The sequence below is a fragment of the Amborella trichopoda genome, chromosome 8 (genome assembly GCF_054954075.1).
Source record: "Amborella trichopoda isolate Santa Cruz 75 chromosome 8, AtrichopodaSantaCruz75HAP2 v2.0, whole genome shotgun sequence".
Lineage (NCBI taxonomy): Eukaryota > Viridiplantae > Streptophyta > Magnoliopsida > Amborellales > Amborellaceae > Amborella > Amborella trichopoda.
The window spans coordinates 851624-862417 of NC_142343.1; positions in this window are offsets into that span (position 1 = coordinate 851624).

Here is a 10794-nt window from a genome sequence, read left to right on the forward strand (position 1 = left end):
ACACTTGAAAATGGATAGTATAAATATATGCTATATGATACTATTTTACGGATTGAAATCATAATTTTTTTCACACCTCGATTTAAAGGTTTTTTTAAAGCAAAAACTGCAATTTTTCACGAGATTTGAGGTGAGACTCTATTTATTTTGATAGAGCTGCAATCATGTCAAAACATTTTTCCTATCTAAAATATGTCATATTTTATAAAAATTATATAAAATGTGTTTTAATATCCTATATTTTATACACATGTCAATTTTTTGCATTTTTTTACTCATTTTGGAAGTTTAATGGGTTTTTTTTTACCAAGTGAATGATTAGGGCATTCAAAGTTTGAATCCATTTTTTGTGAGCTTGAAGTTTTGAATTGGTCTACACTCCAAAAAAACAATTGTAGTTGTCTGAGCGAGTTATTCATTGAAGGGTGTGGTTTCTATAAGGTTGCAATTTTAAACAATCCATTTAAGCCATACCTTCAAATTTTATCATAACATATAATTTTGATAGTAAAATATTTGTAACAGTATCTCAAAATCTATTTATAAACTTTGAACTCCAAAAATGATTAAAAATCAAGTAGATCTATAAATATATGAAAATCTTGAAAATGGACGGTCTAGATAATGTGTTGTAAGATGCACCATTTATGGGACTCAAAATCCTTGTTTTTTCCATAGTCATACATCTTAATGTTGAGATGATCAATTGGAGGGTTTTTCAACATTAAAACAACTTTTACCGATGGATTTTTGCGGTGCATCTGTAGTTCTACATTTTAAGGATGCAACCTTATATAAACTTTTTCCTTCATTGAAAGGATAAAAAAAAGATAGAAGTTAGGTTGGGTAACTTGTCTAATTTTAGAATGGAGAGCGTGCACTATGTTCCTTCTGGAGCATACTATAAATTTGCTCCCTCGGGAAGAGCACTAACTCGGGATATATTTTTTAAAAAAATTGAATTTTGGGATCCATGTAATTATAATTAGATGATTATTTTCAAAGCAAGAAAAATTAGATTTTGAGTTCATATACATCAAGATCATTCCCTCAAAAAAAATTGGATGGTTGTAGTGCAATGATATTTTTTCAGGTACATAGAGAGTGAGAGTTAAATTTTTTCTCCTTGATGTTGTTCACCCGCTTTAGAGATAACATCCCAAATTTTGAGACAAAAAAGATACCCCCAAAGTAAATTTTGCTTGAGTAAGTAATAGATAATATACTCATGCAAGAGTAAGAAAACTTTTCACTTTATATAGAATGAAGGATAGGTTAGAAGCTTCAAGTCCATTTGGTACAAACAACTAGTTCTACTTTAAAAAGAAAAAAAAGAATGAAAGACAAAGACCGTAGTTTCTTTGAATTAGTTATTACTTGGTAGCGTTTGATTCCTTGAAGCTGTCAGTGGGAATGAAAGCCCTACACGTTTCTTTGAATTAGTTGGTGGTGTTTGTTTCTTTGAAGTTGTCAATGAAAATAGAAGCCACAACATCATGTTTATTTGAATTAATTATTGGTGTTTGATTTTTTTGAAACTGTCAGTGGAAATAGAAACCACAACGTGCAATTGAATTACTTTTAATTCGATATTAGAAGTTTGGAATCAATAATCACCCAAGAAAATTTAAAATTCAAAATGAGACATGATGGAAAATATGAAATACTAGGATCACTTTTGAAATTTATATGGGATATACAAATATTTCCTCAACAAGTGCAAAACGTGACCTGTTTATCTCCAATGCATAAAATCATAAACGCCCTCTCAATTGGTAGATGCGAAATTAAGCAATTGGAATTTTGTCATTGAATGGGTTCAAAGCCAGAGAAATTATATTTAGACTCGTGCGGAATAATGACACCCTTTCGAAACACTATAATTTACATCATCAAACAGTTAGAGGTGATTGTGATATTTCTATACTAACCCTAAAGTATACGATCCCATAAATGCATGCTACGGTTCATTTTTAGAATTTGTTCCCTAAACCTTTTTTTTCGGCAATTTTTTTATGTGAGAAAAAAACCAAAGTGATGTTAAACAATTTTTTCGAGTTTTAAAACTTAGATTAGATGTAAGGTAGGTATCGAGATTGCATTTTTCCTCTCTCTCTTGCCAAAACATTAAGAATTTGGTAATAAAAGATGTTCCTGAGCCAATGGGCTTATTGGGACTCATATATAGATACGTGTCCCCTCTTCATTACCCATGTTTTACAGAGAAACGATCTAATGCAACGGTTGTATAGTAGGATAATGCAACCACACATCTAGAAAACCATATTTTTGGCATTTGTATGACCCCAAATTTTGCACACACATTTTCTTCATCCTCATAATCAATCATATGAAAAAACAAATTTCAATTTTCACCCTAGATATGGTAAAAATTAGTACCCATCCAACAATGAATCTCGACCATCTATTTGGTGAATTTCAAGATCTAGGCCTTAACAAACTCAAAAATCACTTTTTTCTTTTTTAGCATTATTAATCTAATGATAATAACTCTATATAAAAATTTTGGGAATAAAAAATTCCTTTTGAGACCTATATCTAACCATCTCAATAAAATAGACGGCTCATATTGATTGGGCTAGAATAAAAACTTTCTATAGCATTTTTTCAAAATTTTCTTTTGTGATTGTTCTTCAAAATGAAAAGAGTGCACATTTAAAAATTCATATCAAATAAATGTCTCTAACATGGTTTTTGAAGATAGTTGCATTATACTACTATACAACCATTGCATGAAATCAATCCCCTTTTTTGTATAGATTTTAGACCTATTTTTTTTTCAGTATATATAATCTCTAACGCAGAGAGCATGAATCTATTAAAAAATCAATTTAAAAAATAAGATAGTATTTTGGTCATTAAAGTATCGTAATGACCAGGCTAAACATTACGGTCTTTAAAGTAACGTAAGTCTTAATCTAATCATTACAATATTTTAAATACCATAATGTAGTAGTCATTACGTCAATATAACTATTGTGATGCCTATTTTAGTAAAAAAATATCAAATTTGAAAAAAATAGTGTTTTTTCTTAACGTAGTTTTCAAATAAAATTTTTTTTTTCTTTTTTCGAGAACACAACTTCACATCCATTTTTTTTTAAGATGGATGTGCGATGCCTTGGGGGATGCATTATGTAATACATAAACCACTTTACCTATTATGCATATTGGAACTTCCTATTTTTTGTTCTTGACATCCAAGTGCCGAAAAAAAGAAAAAATTAAATTGCACATGTTTTTTTTTGTCAAAACTGAAATTGCTAATTTCACGAAGGCCAGTATTTGATTTGGATCTAGGCCTAAAAAATACAAAACTATTATTTTTGACAAAACAGTTCATTTAAATCAAAGATATCTTCCAAAATTTCAGACCCAAAATATTCCTCTGGCTGTGTAATTTGACTAAATGGGCTCACACTGTAGCTTGAGCATGTTGGCTTATATAGTTCTTCTATTTCTTTAGAAAGAGGGTCGTGTACTATAAAAGTACCTTAATTTTAAAATTCAAAATTTTCAATACAGTGTCTATCAAGCATATCAATAAACATTTAAAAATCTCGAAATGGGCGATTTAATAATTTGTTAGAAGATGATCTATTTTTGTGCCACGAAATATTGGTTTTTTTTATTTCTATATATCTCAAGGTCAAGATGATCATCGGAGGGTGACACCACCTAATCTGTTTTTATGGTGCATCTTACTTCTACTAGCGTAGGCACGTACACTGCATATGTATCCTGAACTTAATTATTGTTTGATATATGTAGAACAAAATGGATAAAATAGATATCAAAATACTTAAAAAAATGGAGTAAAATATTTTCCTCAATAGTTTTCATATTAGTATTAAAAACTAAAATAAGTTTGTATAATAAAAATCATTTTTAAAAAATAGAAGAATAATTGTATATTCTAATTGACATTTATAAATTTGAGAATATTTTTTACTCCATATGATTTACCATTTTTAGTTCAAAATTATAAATTTGAATGCGAAAATAAAAGTAATGACCCTTCTAGTTATCAATGTATCGTGAATGACAAACGATTGTTAAAAAATAATATTGATAAATAAATAAATAATTTTAAAAAAAATCCAACATTCATATTCATGAAGATCCATTATTTATATTATTCAAGGCAGATTACTTTTTTAGCTTAATTGAATTAAATTGCTAAATTTGAGAATAATTTTTTTTATCAAGGTGTAGTTTAAATATTTATCACGATGAAGTTATAAAATCTAATGCATCTTGCTCCTTTTGAATAAAAGCTTCATTTTCAATTCTACAATAAAAATAGGGATTATATATTATGAGACCACTTATTTTTGTTACAACTTACGAGGATATCACAATTACTCCTAACCGCAAGATGTCTACTTGGATGGCTTGGAATGTGTCACAAAGTTTGAAATTTATTTTTGAACTTTGAGTCCAATTAATGGCACTCTTACAACTACTCAATATGAAATCTGGTGAATAAAAATAATTGAGACTTTATACCAAAAATAAATGGTCTCTTTGTATGCTATAAAAATAATGCCTCATTTTATTTATAATATAAATTATGTAATTGTCAAAAAATTTAATTAAGAATTAATTTAAATTAATAGTACCCAATTTTTAAACAAAAATAGGAATTGTGAACTTTGTTAAACAAAGATTTTAACTTTCATTATTTTTATGAATTGCAAACAATTATTAAAACTAACAAATTAGGATTGTATAGATCTATTTGTAGGTGATACTATAATTAAAGTTATTGTGCAACTTTTAAACCGCCCAAAATATAAGAAGTTTAAGTGTTTGGGTAGTTCAAAAGTCCTACTTCCGAACAGCCCCAAACCTAAAAAAAGATTGAGTATTTGAGAGGTTTGAAAGTTCATAATGTTATTTGCGAAGCCAAGTCACAAATGTGAAACTTAGGATTTTCCTATACCTGGTTTGTGCCTTCTTGTTATCCAGTGTTCAAATAGAAAATGAAGTAGCTCATGTCCATTTTTGCTCTGTTATAAAGAGTAAAAAAAAATGTAATTCACATGAAAAGACCGTAATTTACAGAAAGGAGATAATTCATGAAAACATCGTAGTTCACAAAAACATGGTAATTCGTGAACATGAGGTAGTTTACGAAAAGGAGGTAATTCACTTGTGTTTTTTTTTTGACTTTTCTCTAATACTTTTTAGGCCATTGGATTGGATCTAATGTAAATGTTGTGGTGCTTTGATAGCCTTATGTATAAAGGACTTTCTTCTACTTTGTTTGAGAGAGAGAGAGTGTTTGAGAAAGAGTGTGTGAGAAGAAGAGTGTGAGAAACACAGGAGAGAAAGAGAGCTCACATTAGGGGTTTTTGGGCTTGTTTCTACCCGGTATTGGCGAGAGAAAGTAGGTAGTGAAAGAGTTATCTTGTGGGTTTGTCGTAAACCTTATTCTAGAGTAAGTCTTAAAGAAGGAGCTATTAGTTTGGGTTCTTATTGCGAAAGAAAAGTATATATTGTGTATCTCATTAATATAGAAGGTATATATTGTAATCAATAAATATGGGAAGAGTAGGATATTGTGTTTTTCATTTTATAATAAATATGTGTATAGTTTAGGTGTCTATGATTTAGTTTCTATTAGTATCATTTGTAAATTGACTATAAAGATAAGTTTGTATATTCATATCAATTAATGGACACTGAGTCTCTACAGAGAAATGTGAGACTCTTCATATGGTATCAGAGCCAGATTCATCTTTAACTATGTTTATTCCTCATCTCTAAAGCATTTCTCGCCAATTTTCAAGACGAGCTTGTTGCTCACCGAATCGATGTAACTTCAGTCAAACCGTGTTTCGACTCTATGATATGTCCTCTCTATAGAGTCGTGTTTCGACTCTTTGATATGTCTCTCTGTCGAGTCGTGCTTCGACTATCTGATCTATTTGATCTTTTCGAAGAGTTCTCGAAGCCATATGTTCTCAAAGCTTGTAGATTCACTGCTACTTTCTATGCTTGTTGATCAAGCAATCTGAGTATACATCTAAAGATCTAATTGCTCGTTTCCATGACTTGGTGTTCAAACTTCAGCTGCTCTCTTTCATAACATCTTGAGTTTGAGGGGAGTGTGAAAGGAAAGTATATATTCTATATCCAGTTAATATAAAAGGTATATATTGTAATCAATAAATTTGGGAAGAGTAGGATATTGTGTCTTGTATTTTATACTAAGTTTGTGTATAGTTTGGGTGTCTATGATTTAGTTTCTATTAGTGTAATCTGTAATTTATCTATAAAAGATAAGTCTGTATATTCATATTAATTAATGAACACTGAGTCTTTTTAGAGAAACCTGAGACTCTACACACTTATGGTTATGTTGTAAAGGGATTTTGTAGAGAAAGAAAGCCGCTTGTTTGAAGGTCTTCGAACCTTGTTTTCTTCTTGCAACCTCCCTGAATAAGTGTATTTTGTGCCTTGTTTTGGACCCTGTTAAGAGAGATAGAGAGAGAGACTCTGTTGTAATGTAGAGCTTTTATACCTTGTTATTTCTTGTAATCTCTTTGAATAATTAAGTAAAGCCTTGTACAGTTCTCCTATTGATGTAGGTCACTGTTTGTGGTATAACCACGTTAAATCATGTGTCATTTGATGGTTGATTACTTTCTCATGCTTTCTTGTATTATTGTTTAAATTATACGAGCCTTTCATATTGCTTCCATTGCATGCTCATGTGGATTTGATGCACAATAATTTTTCACGCCTAACACCTTTGTTGGTTTGCACCACTATCAAAAATCACAATAACTGGTATCAGAGATTCCACTTGAGTCCACGCATTCTGAACACAAAAAAGAAAACCAAGTATTAGGGACGTTCGATAGTCCAACTTTCCAACTGCCAAACACATCTTCTTTTTTGTGTAGTCTAAATTAGGACTTTTGGACCATCTAAACACTTATCTTGGCTTTTGAGTTATAACCTGTTTGAAAGTCAACTTTCAAAGCCAAGTAACACGGCATTAAAAAAAAAAAGGGAAAATTACAAAAACCTCACCTAAATACACTATTTAGGCAACTTACCCTATCCAAACCTTTTCTCTCATTTTTTTCCTAAAATAATATTTTCTATGCAAATACCCCCCAACCAAAAAAGTTTTTTTTTTTTTAAGGAAATGTCATTCCCGTACAAAAAAAATCAATTGGCGCTGACTATCGGACCCAAGTAGCACATTGTCGGAGCGCAGTATCCAACTACCGAAGGCGCACTGTCTAGAAAATATAATGTCGAAGCGCCTACGGATACTATCGGAGACGTTGTGACTCCAAGACAAGTACCGCCGAAGCGCCTCGTCTCCAGAATAAGCATTGCCGGAGCGCGTTTGCAAATGCTAGAGCGCTGTCATCTCCAGAACATACATTATCGGAGCGCATGTGTCTCGAGTACCGAAGAGATGTCTCCCGAGTGCCGGATCGCCTTATGCAACTGCCAGAGTGCTGTGGCTCCAAAGCATGTATTGCCGGAGAGCATCATCTCTAGAACGTATACTGCCGGAGCGCTATCTTCAGTGCTGGGGCGCCCTATGCAACTGTAGGAGCGCTTGGCTCTAGGCATGTATTGTTGGAGCGCCCTTTGAGACTGTTGGAGCGCATTTCCGTCAAAAACAAAGGGGCATTTTGTACGGGGAAGGGCATTTCCATAAAAAAAAAAAAGAACTTTTTTGGTTGGGGGGTATTTGCATAGAAAGTATACGTTTGGGAAAAAGTAAGATAAAATGTTTGGATGGGGGTAAGTTGCATAGATAGTGTATTTTAGAGATTTTTTTGTAATTTTTCCAAAAAAATGTTTTACCTAACTTTAAAGTGTCCAAAAATGTTAGCCATTCTCTAATGATGAAACTTGTGTTGGATCCTTGCCTAAATTTCCCTAAGATCTAAAATCTCTTGAGTTCTATTAGGTATCCTATGTTTTGCATGAATAATTATATTGTAGCAGACATTTTAGCTACTGTTACAGTGAAGAATTCTTTTATAATAGCCACTCTGGCTACTTGTTATTCATTCCATAATACCCATTATCAAATATCTCATAAAGCTTTTAATTGCACTGTTTGGATGTTATGTAAAAAGATAATATATTGCAACTAGAATTGAGGGTATTATATGAGCTACAAAAAAGTATGGAATATATATATATATATAAAAGTCTTCTTAATGTCTATAGGTGAAAATGAACAGTGATTTTGCCTACCCTCATCATTGTCCAAAGTTCATCGTACAGCCACGATTGTCCTGTAGTGTTTCATTTTTCATTTTTTTGTTTACAAATTTGAATGATTTAAAATTTGGAGCGTGTGTAAATCTTAGTGAGGCATACCTAATAAAAATATAAAAAAATAATTCACAAAAAAAGAGAGACTAAAATACCCCTAAAACTTTTTGGGGGTATTTTGGTCAATTTATTTTATGTAAAATACTTTTTTGATATTTTTTGTAGATTCGCCAATTTTTTATGAACATATGCTCTAAATTTCAAATTATTCTGTTTTGTAGAAAAAATGAAAAATGAAACACTACCGAACAATCATGACCGTACGATGAACTTTGGACGGTGATGAAGGTCGGCAAAATCATTGTTCATTTTTTCCTATAGGCATTTTGGAGCATCTTCCTATATATATTTTCCATATTTTCCCATATATATATATAATTATTAGCTTCCAATCACCAGATATTTCATCACATGGTTCAAAATTCATATCACCATTTTAATTTTAATATTTTTATATAAATAAAATAAGATGTAATTTTGGATGTATACCGAACACTATTGCGACACCATGTAAAATTATAAAATAATTACTTTTAAAATTTTAAAATAACCAAATTACCGCTGTCATTTTTCAAAGGTATTTTGATAAGGCAAACGATCTAATGCAACAGTTGTATAGTAGTATAATGCAACCACTTCGTTAGAAAACCATATTTTTGGCATTTGTATGACCCCAAATTGTGCACACACATTGTCTTCATCCTCATAATCAATACTACGGAACTCAAATTTTAATTTGCACCTTAGATGTGGTCAAAATTAGTGCCCATCCAACAATGAATCTCGACCATCCATTCAATGAATTTCAAGATCTAGGCGTTTACAAATTCAAAATCTCTTTTTCTTTTTTAGAATTATTAATCTAATGATGATAACGCTATATAAAAATTTTGGAAATAAAAAACTGCTTTTGAGGCCTATATCTATCCATCTCAATAAAATGGACGGCTTATATTAATTGGGCTAGAATGAAAACTTTCTAGAGATTTTTTTCAAAATTTTCTTTTTTGTGATTATTCTTCATAATGAAAAGAGTGTACATTTAAAAATTTGTATCAAACAAATGTCTCAACATAGTTTTTGAATATAGTTGCATTATACTACTACACAACCGTTGCATGAAATCATTCCCCTTTCGATAAATATATGAGATTGTATACAATGCGACTATTTACCTTTGATACAAGAAGTCAATTTTGAACCACGTGATGAAAGAGATCCAGAACTATAATAGATAACCATATTCTTTTGGTATTTTCCTCCTTGAATCTACCAAAATTCAAGGGATGAAAAACCCTTTCTAACTGAATATTTGATTTGTCGAAATCAAAGAGAGATGGACATTGACATTGTTGGATTTAGGGCATTATAAAGCCTTAATTACAAGATTAGGTTATTAATTTGCTTAAATAAATCTTGCTTGCGGTCAGAAGTCTACAACTGGTTCTTGATTGTGGCCAAAGCTTATATCATCTTGACATCAAAGTAGAATGACAGGGCTTGTTTTGCTTCTGAGAAGGAATGAAATTTCACTCAAACAGTGGCGAAAACAAAAATAATATTAGCTTTACTGTGGCTAAAAATAAGAAGATTCAGTTAACCACTGTCACAGCGAACTCGATTTTGTCACCAGTCCTTGCGACTTGTATTCCTCCATGTGCTTGAGCTCCGAGTAGTTTCTTAGACTGCTCTAATATTGAGTTTGTCTGAACCAGGGTGAGAAGTTTATTTCTTAAATGGAGGAATTACAAACTCAGTGAAAAATAACCGAGTGCTAACCTCTCATGTGAAGGGTTTCTTGGATACAATCATCATGGGATATGCAACTCGAACATTTCTTTACAAGAAAACCATGAAACAAGATTACTCAAAATATTTTTGGAGTGTCCCAACTTAGGCACTAGCTGTGCTATATTCAAGGTATTAACTGTTTGAACATTGTGAAAACGATGGATCAGGATTCGTGTAGCCGAACTCATTTAGTTGGAAAAAAGCTTTGACAATGATGGTGAACTTTGTGGATCGAGTCTAGACAGGTAGACCTTCAAATTACAATTGAGTGAGGTGATGTTAAGGAAAATGCATATGGTCTCAAGGGTTATTATAGAAGGTGTATATTAAAATTAATATGTACAGGAAAGGTAGGTCATTTTATGGTAAGTCTGGTATAATAGGTATCTGTGATTTATTTCTACTCTTGTATTCGGTTACTTGTCAAAATGAGACAAGTCTATATATTGATATAATTAATGGACGCAAAAAGTTAGGGGTGAGAATTTACCGGATTTGGATTCGAAACCCGAATTGGAGACCCTATCCGGATCCAGTTATGGATCGATTCGAACGGTCAGATCCGAATCTGAAATTTGGATCCAAATAGTAATTCAGATTGGATATGAGTATAGGTGGATCCGATTCGAATCCAACCCAATTATTAAAATATTATATATTATT